General features: G+C 39.0%; 1 protein-coding gene across 2 annotated transcripts in view; it reads left to right on the forward strand.

Moving 5' to 3' along the window:
• Positions 1-13,071, forward strand: part of LOC307053646 (SH3 domain-binding glutamic acid-rich protein-like) — a gene marked incomplete at both ends in the record, with an annotated part of 58,094 nt that overhangs the window by 8,490 nt on the left and 36,533 nt on the right. The window lies entirely within an intron of this gene.

Raw genomic sequence — 13,071 nt, forward strand, 5'->3', positions numbered from 1 at the left:
TATAATAACAATTTTATTTTATACATTTAGTAGTCCATTTTACCATAAAATCACTTTTTCCTCAGAGTTTATAGATTCTGCTTAGTAAATCAAATTGTTGAAAGGAAACATTAAAAAACTTAAAGGGCTTTGGAGCATGAGAACTGGAGTTATCTTAGGGGTCCTCTAAGTCTTCTAGGCTGTTTTTCAGACACAGCAATCAGGGTTCTGGAAGGCAGAGGGAATCAATTGCCCAGAGCGGACTACTTCTTTTTTGTTTAATTAATTAATTAATTTTTGGCTGCACTGGGTCTTCGTTGCTGCACGTGGGCTTTCTCTAGTTGTGGTGAGTGGAGGCTACTCTTAGTTGCGGTGCATGGGCTTCTCATTGTGGTGGCTTCTCTTGTTGCAGAGCACGGGCTCTAGGTGTGCAGGCTTCAGTAGTTGTGGCACACGGGCTTAGTTGTTCCGTGGCATGTGGGATCTTCCTGGACCAGGGCTCAAACACGTGTCCCCTGCATTGGCAGGTGGATTCTTAACCACTGTGCCACCAGGGAAGTCCCAGAGCTGACTACTTCTGAAGGCTGGAGCCTGGTGTAGGAATCTTCACTCACCTCTTCTCTTCTTGCTGCACAAAACTGTTGGTCCTTTAGCTTAGCTTCTCTTTACTGTTACGTTCCTCACCTAAAGCAGGTGTCATCAAACTATAGCCAGAGGGCCAAGGCCTGCAGCTGACCGTTTTAGTAAAGTTTTATTGGACACATCTGCACTAATTCACTTACCTAGTGCCTATAGCTAATTTTGCATGATGGCAGAGTTGAGCAGTTGCAACAGAGACCATATGACCCACAAAGCCAGAAATATTTATGATCTGCCCATTTACAGAAAATCTTTTGGGCCTTTTATTTGCATCATGAATTGTTTCGTTGTTGGGGGTTTGCATTAATTTCCTAGGGCTGATGTAACAAAACACCAGAAACCTGGTGGTTCTTATGGACTGTGTGTTTGTGTCCCCCCCCAAATTCATATGTTGAAGTCCTAATGCCCAATGTGATGGTGTTTGGAGATGGGGCCTTTGGGAGCTGATTAGGGTTACATGAGGTGCTGAGGGTGGGGTCCCCATGATGGGATTAGTGCCCTTACAGGAAGAGGAAGAGAGAGAGAACGGTTTCTCTTCACCATGTGAACAAAAAGCCAGAGGCAGCTGTCTGTAAACAAGGAAGAGAGCAGAACCCAACTATGCTGCACCCAGGATGCATTTCTATTATTTAAGCCACCCAGCCTATGGTATTTTGTTATGGCAGCCCAAGATATTACAGTGTCTTAAAATAACAGAAATTTATTCTCACAGTTCTGGAGGCCAAAGTTTGAAATCAAGGTGTCAGTAGTGTTGGTTTCTTCTGGAGGCTCTGAGGGAAAATCTGTTCCCTGCCTTTCTAGTGGCTTCTGGTTGCAGACAACAATCTCTGGCATCCTTTGGCTTGTTGACATATTATGCCCATCTCTGCCTCCATCTTTACATGGTCTTCTTGCAGGTCTCTTTGTGTCTTCACATGACCTTCTTTTTAAAAAATAATTAATTAATTAATTTGTTTATTTTTGGCTGTGTTGTGTCTTCGTTGCTGTGCGTGGGCTTTCTCAAGTTACAGTGAGTGGGGGCTATTCTTCATGGCAGGGTGCAGGTTTCTCATTGCCATGGCTTCTCTTCTTGCAGAGCACAGGCTCTAGGTGTGCTGGTTTCAGTAGTTGTGGCACACAGGTTCAGTAGCTGTGGCTCACAGGCTCTAGAGCGCAGGCTCAGTAGTTGTGGCGCAGGGGCTTAGTTGCTCTGCAACATGTGGGATCTTCCTGGAGCAGGGCTTGAACCTGTGTCCCCTGCTCTGGCAGGTGGATTCTTAACCACTGCACCAACAGGGAAGTCCCCACGAGGCCTTCTTATAAGGAAAAAAATTCATTGGAATAGGCTCCATCCTAGTACAACACGGCCTCATCATAACTAACTACATCTGTAAATATCTTTATCTCTAAATGAGGTCACTTTCTGAGGTCCTGAGTGGACATGGTTTTATAGGGGACAGTACAGGCTGTGTGAATTTACATGGTGTGTTAGGATTCCTCAGAGGCTTAGCTCAAAGTCCTGTGGATGTGGGAGTGTCTTCAAACAGTCTTAACGTGGCAAGCAGTTATTTAGTGGAACATATGGTCCAGTCCAGCTCTCCTGGGATTGAAGCTGGGGCTTCCCAGAGTGTAGAGAGTACTTGCTCTGTGAGGAAGGGTCCCTCCCCTGCACTCCACACTCCTCTCCCCCCCCACTCCAGACCTCCCGGCCTCCGGACATCCCTCAACCCTGAGCTGAATTTTTTGTTTTTTGAATTTGACCTTATGTTTGTTTATTTATTTATTTATTTGTTTGTTTATATTTTTGGCTGCGTTGGGTCCCTGTTGCTGCATGCAGGCTTTCTCTAGTTGCGGTGAGTGGGGGCTACTCTTGGTTGCGGTGCGCGGGCTTCTCATTGCGGTGGCTTCTCTTGTTGTGGAGCATGGGTTCTAGGCGCAGGGGCTTCAGTAGTTGTGGCATGCAGGGTTCAGTAGTTGTGGCTTGTAGGCTCTAGAGTGCAGGCTCAGTAGTTGTGGTGCACAGGCTTAGTTGCTCTGTGGCATGTGGGATCTTCCCGGGCCAGGGCTCGAACCTGTGTCCCCTGCATTGGCAGGCAGATTCTTAACCACTGTGCCACCAGGGATGTCCCTGAGCTGAATTTTTCAGAACTGCAACTCTTCTTGGATAAAGAAAGGGAGGATAAGTTTTTTCGGGGGAGGTAGTGGTGATGAGCAATTTTTATTTTTCATAAAAATTTTAACAATTGAAAAATTAATAGATGTGCGCACGGAAAAATTAAAATGGCTCCAAAGTTGCCTGCAGTGAAGATTCTTCTCCCTCCCATTTCAGCCCCCTCTAGTTCCTTCCTCTCAGGTGGGCCAGCTTCATGGATCTGCCATCTGGGAAGTCACACCAGACCCTGCTCAAGAGAGCTCTCAGCTTGGTTTAACGCTCTACTGGTGCTGTCTTGAAACTCATAATGATTTCTGAACAAGGGAAGCATTGTTTTCATTTTGCGCTGGGGCCTGCAAATTATGTATCCAGTCTTGCTCTGACCAACCAGTGCTGGCAATTTCTTGTTTGGTCTTCCAGGAATTTTCTACGTGCATTAACAATTGCATATCACTTAAAAATGGGGGTGTACTCTATACACTTTGTTCTTTTCACTTAATAACCATATCTCAGCTATCATTGCATAGCTGCACATACTCTTTTTTAAAAAACGGTTTCATTTTATATTGGATTATAGTTGATTAACAATGTTGTGTTAGTTTCAGGTGTACAGCAAAATGATTCAGTTATACATATACATGTATCTATTCTTTTTCAAATTCTTTTCCCGTTTAGGTTACTACAGAATATTGAGCAGAGTTCCCTGTGCTATACAGTAGGTCCCTGTTGGTTATCTGTTTGTTTTTTTAAAATTAATTAATTAATTATTTTTTGGGCTGCATTGGTTCTTCATTGCTGCGCGGGCTTTCTCTAGTTGCGGTGAGCGGGGGCTACTCTTCGTTGTGGTGCGTAGGCTTCTCATCACGGAGGCTTCTCTTGTTGCGGAGCACAGGCTCTAGGTGTGTGGGCTTCAGTAGTTGTGGCACGTGGGCTTCAGTAGTTGTGGCTCGTGGGCTCTAGAACGCAGGCTCAGTAGTTGTGGTGCATGGGCTTAGTTGCTCCGCGACATGTGGGATCTCCCGGACCAGGGCTCGAACCATTGTCCCCTGCATTGGCAGGTGGATTCTTAACCACTGAGCCACCAGGAAAGTCCCTGGTTATCTATTTTAAATATAGCAGCGTGTACATGTGAACCCCAAACTCTCAATCTATCCCTCTCCCCTATCCTTCCCCCCTGGTAACCATAAGTTCATTCTCTAGGGCTGTGAGTTTGTTTCTATTTTGTAAATAAGTTCATTTGTATCAGTTTTTAAGATTCCACATATAAGTGATAGCATATGATATTTGTCTTTCTCTGTCTGACTTACTTCACTTAGTATGATAATCTCCAGGTCTATCCATGTTGCTGCAAATGGCACTATTTCTTTTTTTTTTTTTAATCCCTCCCTCCCTGTCCACTTTGGTAACCATAAGTTTGTTTTCTATGTCTGTGAGTCTATTTCTGTTTATAAATAAGTTCATTTGTATCATTTTTAATTTTTTAATGTTATTATTTATTGATTGATCGATTCAGTATTTGTCATTTTTCAAATGGCATTATTTCATTCTTTTTAATGTCAGAGTAATATTCCATTGTATATATGTACCACATCTTCTTTATCTATTCATCTGTCAGTGGACATTTAGGTTGCTTCCATGTCTTGGCTGCTGTAAACCATGCTGCAATGAACATTGGGGTGCATGTATCTTTTCAAGCCATGTGTTTCTCCAGATATATGCCCAGGAGTGGGATTGCTGGATCATATACTGTTTATTTTAGTGGCTGCAAAACATCCCATTGGATGTGACATGATTTATTGGCACAGTCCTCTAATGGGGAACATTCAGGCTGTTTCCAGTCTTTCTCAGCTACAAATGATGCTGCAGGAAACCACTTTATGGGTACAGTGCTTTGTATTCAGTCTGAGTAGATGTATAGGATAAATTCCTAGAAGGTGTGCTGAGTTACAACATATACACTTATCACCCTTCAATAGATATTAAACCTGGACTATAGTTGCACCAATTTACATTTTCAAACGTAATTTGAGTGTGGCTGTTTCCCTGTGACTTTGACAACACTCTATATGCACACTTTTGGATCTTTGCCAATCTGTTAAGTGAAAAATGTGTTCTTATTGCTTTGACTTGGATTTCTGTCTTAATGGGTGAGGCTGAACATCTTTTTCTCTGTTTATAAGCTCTCTGTGTTTTCTTCTATGACTTACTATTTTTCTATTTGGTTTCAGGTAACGTTTACTGGTTTGTAAGAGTCTTTACTTTTGAAGGAAAGTAGCCCTGTCACTACCATGTTGCAAATATTTCCCCATGTTTCTTCTTTGTCTTTTGACTTTTTAAAGTGATTTTTTTTGGAATGCAGGACTTAAATTTTTTTGTGCAGACAGATCTATTAATCTTTTTTTAAAAAATTGTTCCTGTGTTGTATAGGAAATTGTTCTTCACCCTAAAATCATCAAAGGAATCATCTCATGTTTTCTTCTAGTACTTTCCCAGTGAAAGTAGGATTTAAAACCTATTACTTTTGCTTATTATTATTATTTTTTAAATTTTTATTTATTTATTTATGGCTGTGTTGGCTCTTCGTTTCTGTGTGAGGGCTTTCTCTAGTTGCGGCAAGTGGGGGCCACTCCTCATCGCGGTGCGCGGGCCTCTCACTATCGCGGCCTCTCGTTGCGGAACACAGGCTCCAGACGCACAGGCTCAGTAACTGTGGCTCACGGGGCTGGTTGCTCCGCGGCATGTGGGATCTTCCCGGACTGGGGCACGAACTCGTGTCCCCTGCATTGGCAGGCAGATTCCCAACCACTGCGCCACCAGGGAAGCCCCTACTTTTGCTTATTTTAACTGTCCTTTTCAATCAAGGCTAGTTACGGTAGAAACAATATTGAAGCATTTTCTTTCAACCTATGTTAACTTCCAGGGTAAAAGTTCTGCAGTTATTTTCTGCTATAAAAATAAAACCTCAAAGGCATTTTTTATTCTGTTTTGCTGTGATCTAGCAATGCTTTTCATTTTAATTGTGGAAGAAGAAGAAAAGAATTCCCAAGTAAGAAAAAAGGCTTCTATTTTTAAGATGTATTTTCCTATTACAAGTATGGCTCTAATGAGATAAGCATACAAATTATTTTATGTTTAACTGTTTTTAATTCTTTTCAGTTCTGCCTTCAGAGAGGTATTACAAGTTTTTCTTACTAGCATCTTTGATAAATTTGCTTTTCTGCAGTCTGTGGATATTCTTAACAAAAGTTCATTAATGAGGCAAAGGACTTTGTTTTCAGAAAGTAGGTAAAAATGACTATTTGTATTGTAGGTTCTGAGTTTGAAAGGAGACTTAATGGTTATGAAGGATATGTCAGGTTTAAAATGGCATAAAACTACTCAATATTCTGTAATAACCTATATGGGAAAAGAATCTGAAAAAGAATGGATATATGTGTATGTATAACTGAATCACTTTGCTGCACACCTGAAACTAACAGAACATTGTAAATCAACTATACTCCAATATAAAATAAAAATTAAATAAAAAAAGAAAGTGATAAACCTGCTTTAAAAAAATAAAATGGCATAAATCTGGATGGTCAATGTATCTTTCCACACGATTGAAATGTGGACTGTCAGAATAATGCTACCATTTAAGTTGAATCACTGGACTCTGGATTCTTGAATGGTCACCTATATGCCATACCTGATGATGGCAGCAGGGAGAGGGGACCTCAAGGGCAAGCAGTGGCTTTCTCTGCACCAGGGCAGTGAGAGGGCTGGGTGTCACAGGTAGTTCTGAGTACCATCGTGTCCCTGCCAGCCTGAACCCCTGCTGCTCTGGGCAGAGTAGATGAAGATGTTATCGTGAGGGCATGGCAGACAACTGTTGGCTACAGAAAGGGCACACCACAGGGAAGCCAGCACAGTGGAGGCTGGGTCACCCGCCTGGCAGAAAAAAACTAACAGGAAGTAGCCAACTTGTCTGTTGATGCCAAGTCGGAGTCTGTGCATTTTCGCCTAGATGAGGACTGGGGTGACTACCTGGGCCTGGATGCAGCAGCCAAAGGGGACCTTGACCATTCAGCAGAGAGGCAAGTATCTGTGGGGACTCAGGAATGCAAGGGAGGACAGGATGCCTGCCCAATTAGGGCAGGGGGAGGCCGTTCTCAACACACTGATGTTACTGAACAGGCTATTTTATTTTATTTTTTAATTAAAATTTCTTTTTCAGGATGATCACAATTTTATTATATCTTATATATAACTTTGACAGTACATATACCAACACGTTAATAAACGTTACTTTTTGTTTTGCCATTATGGGCAATTTTTCCTTGCCTTTAAAAAATTTATTGAAGTATAATTTATTTACAATGTTGTGTTAGTTTCTGCTATACAGCAAAGTGACTCAGTTATACATATATATTCTTTTCCATTATAGTTTATCACAGGATATTGAATCTAGTTCCCTGTGCTACACAGTAGGACCTTGTTGTTGATCTATTCTCTATATAATCGTTGGCATCTGCTAATCCCACACTCCCAGTCCTTCCCTCCCACACCCCCTCCCCCTTGGCAACCACAAGTCTTGAACAAGCTATTTTATGTTATTAAAATTTTATTATGAAATGTGCCATAGATGATAAAAAATATGTAGTTTCAAGAGGGATAATAAAAATGAACAACCATGTGCACACCATTGGTGTGAGTAGCGTGATATCTCCAGAAATTTAAAAGCACACTGCGTGCTTCTCCCTGATCGTGTCCAGCTCCCTTTGCACAAGAGGGAGCCAGGGTAGTGAATTTTGTGTTTACCGTTCCTTTCCTTTTCTCCCATCTCCCATGTATACACACCCAAGGAATACATTGTTTAGTTTTGCCTATTTTTGAGCTTTATATAAATGGACTCATACTATCTGTATTTTTTGAGTTGCTTCTTTCACCAACATATTTCAAAGATACAACTATGTTGATTGGTGTTGTTCCTAGTTTATTCATTTTCATTGCTTCAGAGTGGACACTGGTGTGTGTCTTTGTCTGAGCTGCTATAAAGAAATGTCACAGACTTAGTGGCTTATGCACAAGAGAAATTTATTTCTCATAGTTCTGGAGGCTGGGAAGTCCAAGATCAAGGTGTCAGCGTGGTTGAGTTCTGATAAGGGCCCCCTGTTTCACAGCTGGTGCCTTCTTGCTTTGTCCTCACATGATAGAAGGGGTGAGGGAGCTCTGGGGGGTCTCCTCATAAAGGGCACTAATTCCATTCACGAGGGCTCCACCTTCATGACCTAGATCATCACTCTCAGTATGTTTAGCTCTAACAGACAATACAAAGAGTTTTTTAAAGCTGAGCTGAGGGATGGTTACACTTTGAAACTAATGATGGCAGTGATTCCAGGAGAGGGAAGACAGCTTTGTGGATGTTTGAAGCACTGGTGAGATCACCCCCACATTTCCAGTCACTCTAAGAAGGTTTTGGTTGTTGTTTTGATCTGACCTTACCTCTAGGTCCTGGGAGTGAGGACTGGGGTCAAGTGGAGTAGAACCTTTGCAAGTTGCACATTTTTACCACTTTTTTTTTGGTAAAATATATTTTTCAATTTTATGAAAAAAGATGGTGACAGTGGCTGATAATTTAAAAATATTTTCCTCCTTAACAAAATAATCCATCAACTCTATTTCAACCCCTCTCCCATTTAAAAAATGTTCTAAACCATCTGCTCTGGCTCCCTGTGGCAGCTCAGGGGAGGCCCCACAGGAAGCATCCTTTAACTGTGGCTGTTAGTAAAGAGATTGCGTAGCTCTTCATGTTTGTGTGTCCTCTTCTGTATATATTTAGAACATTTTTCTATTTAGTTTTTGCCTTTTCCTTATGATGGAAAAAGGACAAGCATAATATATATTATATATATGTATATATATATATACACATAATTAAGAAGAGCATAAAAAATGTGAAGTCCCTCCAAAAGAATCTAACAAGAGATGTCTGGAGAAAATTTAAATGTTACGGAAGACTTAAATAAATGATGCTATAGAACATATCCTTGGGTTGACCATCTCTATAAAAAGGTCGTATCTTAAAGATCCTAATTCTTCCCAAATTGATCTATAGATCCAATACTTTTTCAATCAAAATCCCAGAAAGAATTTTTGTAGAACTAAGCAAGATAATTTACCTAAAATGGAAAAGGAAAGGTCTAAGAATAGCAAGAAGAAGCAGAAAATAAGCAAGTCTCATTATAAAGCTGTGATCATGAAGACAGTGTGATATTGAAGGATAAATAGACAGGTAGACCTAATGTCCAGAAATAGAGCCCCACACAATACACAACTGGTTATGACAGTGCTGGCATGGCAGATAGATGGGGATAGAATGGAGTTTTTAATAAATGTGGATGAAACAATTGGATGACATAACTGGTGATTTAAAAAAACTAAAATAATTATTAAAAAATTTACCCTTCTTTTTAAAAAATTGAGATGTAATTGACATATAACATTGTATTAGTTTTAGGTGTGCAACACAATGATTTGATATATGTATATACTGCAAAATGATTACCACAATAAATTTCATTAACATCTATCACTTCATATAGTTACCATTTTTTCCTTGTGGTAAGAACTTATACGATCTAGTCTCTTAGCAACTTTCAATTTTTTTGTCTTATTGATTCTTACCGATCTCTATCTATATACATCTCTATCTATATATAATTTTTTTCCTATTTGCTAAATCTCTGCTCATCTTTATTTTTTCCTTCCATATTCTTTGGTTTTTTTTTCCCCCAACTTTAATGCTTGACTCACAACTTTTAAAGCTTTTTTCTTTTCTAAGGTAGGTATTTAAGGCTATAAATTGCCCTCTGAGTACTTCTTTAGTTCATTCCATGTATTTTGATATGCAATATTTTTATTGTTGTTTCTAAAACATTTGTAGTCCATAATATGATTTCTTTTTTCACCCATGCATTGAGATTTGGATATATTTGGAGTTACTTCTATTATTTTGTTATGTACTTTTTATTTTTCCAACTTTTGCAGTTTCTTTCTTTTTTCATCTTTTCTTGACTTTATTTTGACTAAAGTCTTTTTTCCTAATTATATTTCTCTGTTTACTTAATATAAGCTACCTGTTCTCTTAGTGGTTACTTTAGTTATTTTAACAACCATACTTAATTTAAATTAGGTAAGATTGTATCTTTACTTTAACCTTAATCACCCTTTCCTTATTTACATGTGTTCGGTTATTTTAGTATTTTAATTTGTTGGCCATTATACCACCTCACAACATTTTTACTTGTTGTTTTTATAGTCAAGGTTTGTTTAGATTTAGATTTACCCACATATTTATTAATATCTTTGCTCATTATTTCTTCTTGCATCTTAGATAATCCACCTGGAATCATTTTCCTTCTGCCTAAATGCGTCCTATAAGAGTTTCTTTAAGTGAAGGTCTGTTGGTGGTAAATCCTCTAAATTTTTTTTTTTAAAAAAGACATTTTTCCAGACAAGTGTCTTTATTTCACTCATGTATGAAAAATAGTTTCACTAAGTCTAGAATTCTGAGTCGAGGGTTATTTTTTTTGTAAGCATGTTGAAATTATTTTACTTTCTTCTGACTTCTGCATTGCTATTGAGAAGCCAGTTGTCAATCTAATGCCATACTTTGGGGGGGAAACGTTTTCCTTTTCCCCTCCCTTCTACAGCTCCCTCCATGGGCTGCATTATAATCTTTCTCTAGGACGTGTCTAGATTTAGAGTTTTTTTTTTTTTTTTGCCACGTGGCAGTGAAAGTGCCAAGTCCTAACCGCTGGACCGCCAGAGAATTCCCTAGAGTTCTTCTTATTTATCCAGTTTAGGATTATTTTTGGGCTTCCTGAGTCTAAGGATTGGTATCTTCAGCAAGTCTAGAAGATTATTAGCCATATGTGTTTAAGTATGGCTTTCCCCCCATTGTCTCTGTTAGCTTCTCCTATAAGATGTGTGTTAGACCTTCTCATTCTGTCTTCCTATAATAATATTTCTTCCATATTTTTCATCCTTTTCCCCCCTCTCCAGATAATGTCTTTGGTTGAATCTCCCAGTTAGCTAAATTGTTTTCTTCTGATGTGGTCTAATTAGCTATTTAATCCACATTTTCATTGTTAGGAGGACTTTCTGGTTCTTTCCAAATTTGCTTAATTGTTCTTTCTAGTTTATTTCTTGTGTTTTCAAGCTTTTCTTTCATTTCTTTATGTATATTAAATATAGATATTTGATATTTTCTGCCTGATAATTCCAGTGTCTGATTCTGCTTTTCATTATTTCTGCTGGCTTTCACACATGGTATATTTTTATTTCCTTATTTATTTTGTGATTTTTGACTCTGAATTGCTCATTTAAAAAATGTTATTTGCAGATACTCTTTGAGCCTGGAATTTGTTTCTGCTAGTTTCCTGGGAGCTCTATAAAAGTTAGAACCCTTTTAACTTGATTTCCTTTGAAGATTTTCTGGACCACACATGTCGTGGTAATTTGGATCAAAAACTCTCATGAATTTTGGCTTGTAGCTATAAATTCTCAGAGAATGTTTTCTCTTTCACTGAGCACCAAAGTTGAATCAGGGAAGTTTTCTTCCATTCTATTTTTCATGGCAAAGTTTTTTCTCATTTATATTTACATTGAGGGTAGAGCCCTCAGTGGGGTTCTGGTGTGTGTGTCTGTGTACATATGTATATATGTGCATGTATGTGTGTATCTATGTATATGTGTGTACGCATGTGCATATGTATGTATGCAGGTGTATATATATGTGTCTGTATGTGTATCTATACATCTATGTATATACGTGTATGTATGTGCACATGCATGTGTATGTATGTATATGTCTGTATGTGCAAATGTATATCTCTGTGTGTGTATGTATGTGTGTGTATGTTTATGTGTGTGTGTTTTATAGAACTCCCCACCTTAAGGAGACCCAGGCTTCATCCACTTCCCTCTTTTCTCTCTGTGGCATCAGAGTGGAAGATAAAGATTTCCTAGTTTTGTAAGAAACTCTCAACGTGGATGGTGGCCTGGTTGTGTGCTTATTCTTAGGATTCTTGATCTCACTTGGCTATACTTTTTTTTTTTTTTTCTGGTACCAGCTTAGCAATGCATTTATACTTTTTTCTTAATCTGGCTTAAAATTTTTTTTTTCAAGATGGTGTTTTAGGGCATCTAATCTGCCACACTAACGTAACTGGAAGTTGAAAAAACCACTTCATACTCATTATTTTCTATATCTATTTGTTAACATCAAGTAAAAAATATGGACAAACTGTTCTTCAGTCCTCTGAAATTCTGAAGAAGCTATATGGACTTAAGTTGAAGCAAAACACAATCTGTTCAATTATAAGAAAACTTATCTTGACTTGAAAGCTTCTAGAGTTGACAACTAGAGATCGTCACATATTTATCTATGGAATTTTAAGAAGGTGGCATAAATTTACTGTATTACCTTTTACCTACTTACTAGTGCTATACTACTAATGAATTCTATCATGTAATCTTTAACAACAACCTAGTAAGTGTGTGCTCTGGGAATTTCTGATACCAAAGAATCACTTACCATGCTATATTTCCCTCAGCTAAGATTTGAGGCAGTTTACAAAAATACATTCAGTACAAAAGAAGAAAATTAATCACTGAGAGAATCAGGGCTACAGGTAGGAAAATAAATCTTAGGCTAAGATGAACACACGAGAAGTACATAATATTTTCTTCCCAATATAGGTGGCCTGTCTTTTGTTTTAAGCTCTTAACACACATGAGAGGAGGGTAGGCAATAACATGACCACGTTGGTTTGAGTGTCCTGTTCAGTTCAGGCCAGACTAACCCTGTATCTTCTGAGCCTTTTGGCAACACTGTTGAAATTGCATCACAGCCCCAATGACAAAGATTGGCAGTAAGAAAGTGGCCAGGGAGTATCTTTTATGTTTAATGATAAAAAATGAAACTCTTCCGAGCTATTGATAACTACACTACTGGAGAGTTGGTTTAGGGCTGGACCCACCTGATGAAGCACTGTCCTGGATGTGGTCTGGCATGGGAGTGGAGTTTCACTGAGCTTCCTGTTTCTATCTGCTACCAGATTTCAGATCGCTGTGCGGTTTTTCCCATTTTGGCAAAACAAGCGCTTTTCTAAACCCTCCGTATTCTTGTGGCTACTGATATCAGAAGGGCCTGAGACAGGTCTGGGCCCTTAGAAGCTACTATAATAACAGCAGAGAAATCCTGTGTTGGTTTAATTGTTTTAGTCCTGTGTTGTTTGGACCCTGATTAGGGTCCAAATCCATAGAGTCAAATTATA

Source organism: Hyperoodon ampullatus (genome assembly GCF_949752795.1).
Source record: "Hyperoodon ampullatus genome assembly, chromosome: 5".
In the NCBI taxonomy this organism is placed as follows: Eukaryota; Metazoa; Chordata; class Mammalia; order Artiodactyla; family Ziphiidae; genus Hyperoodon; species Hyperoodon ampullatus.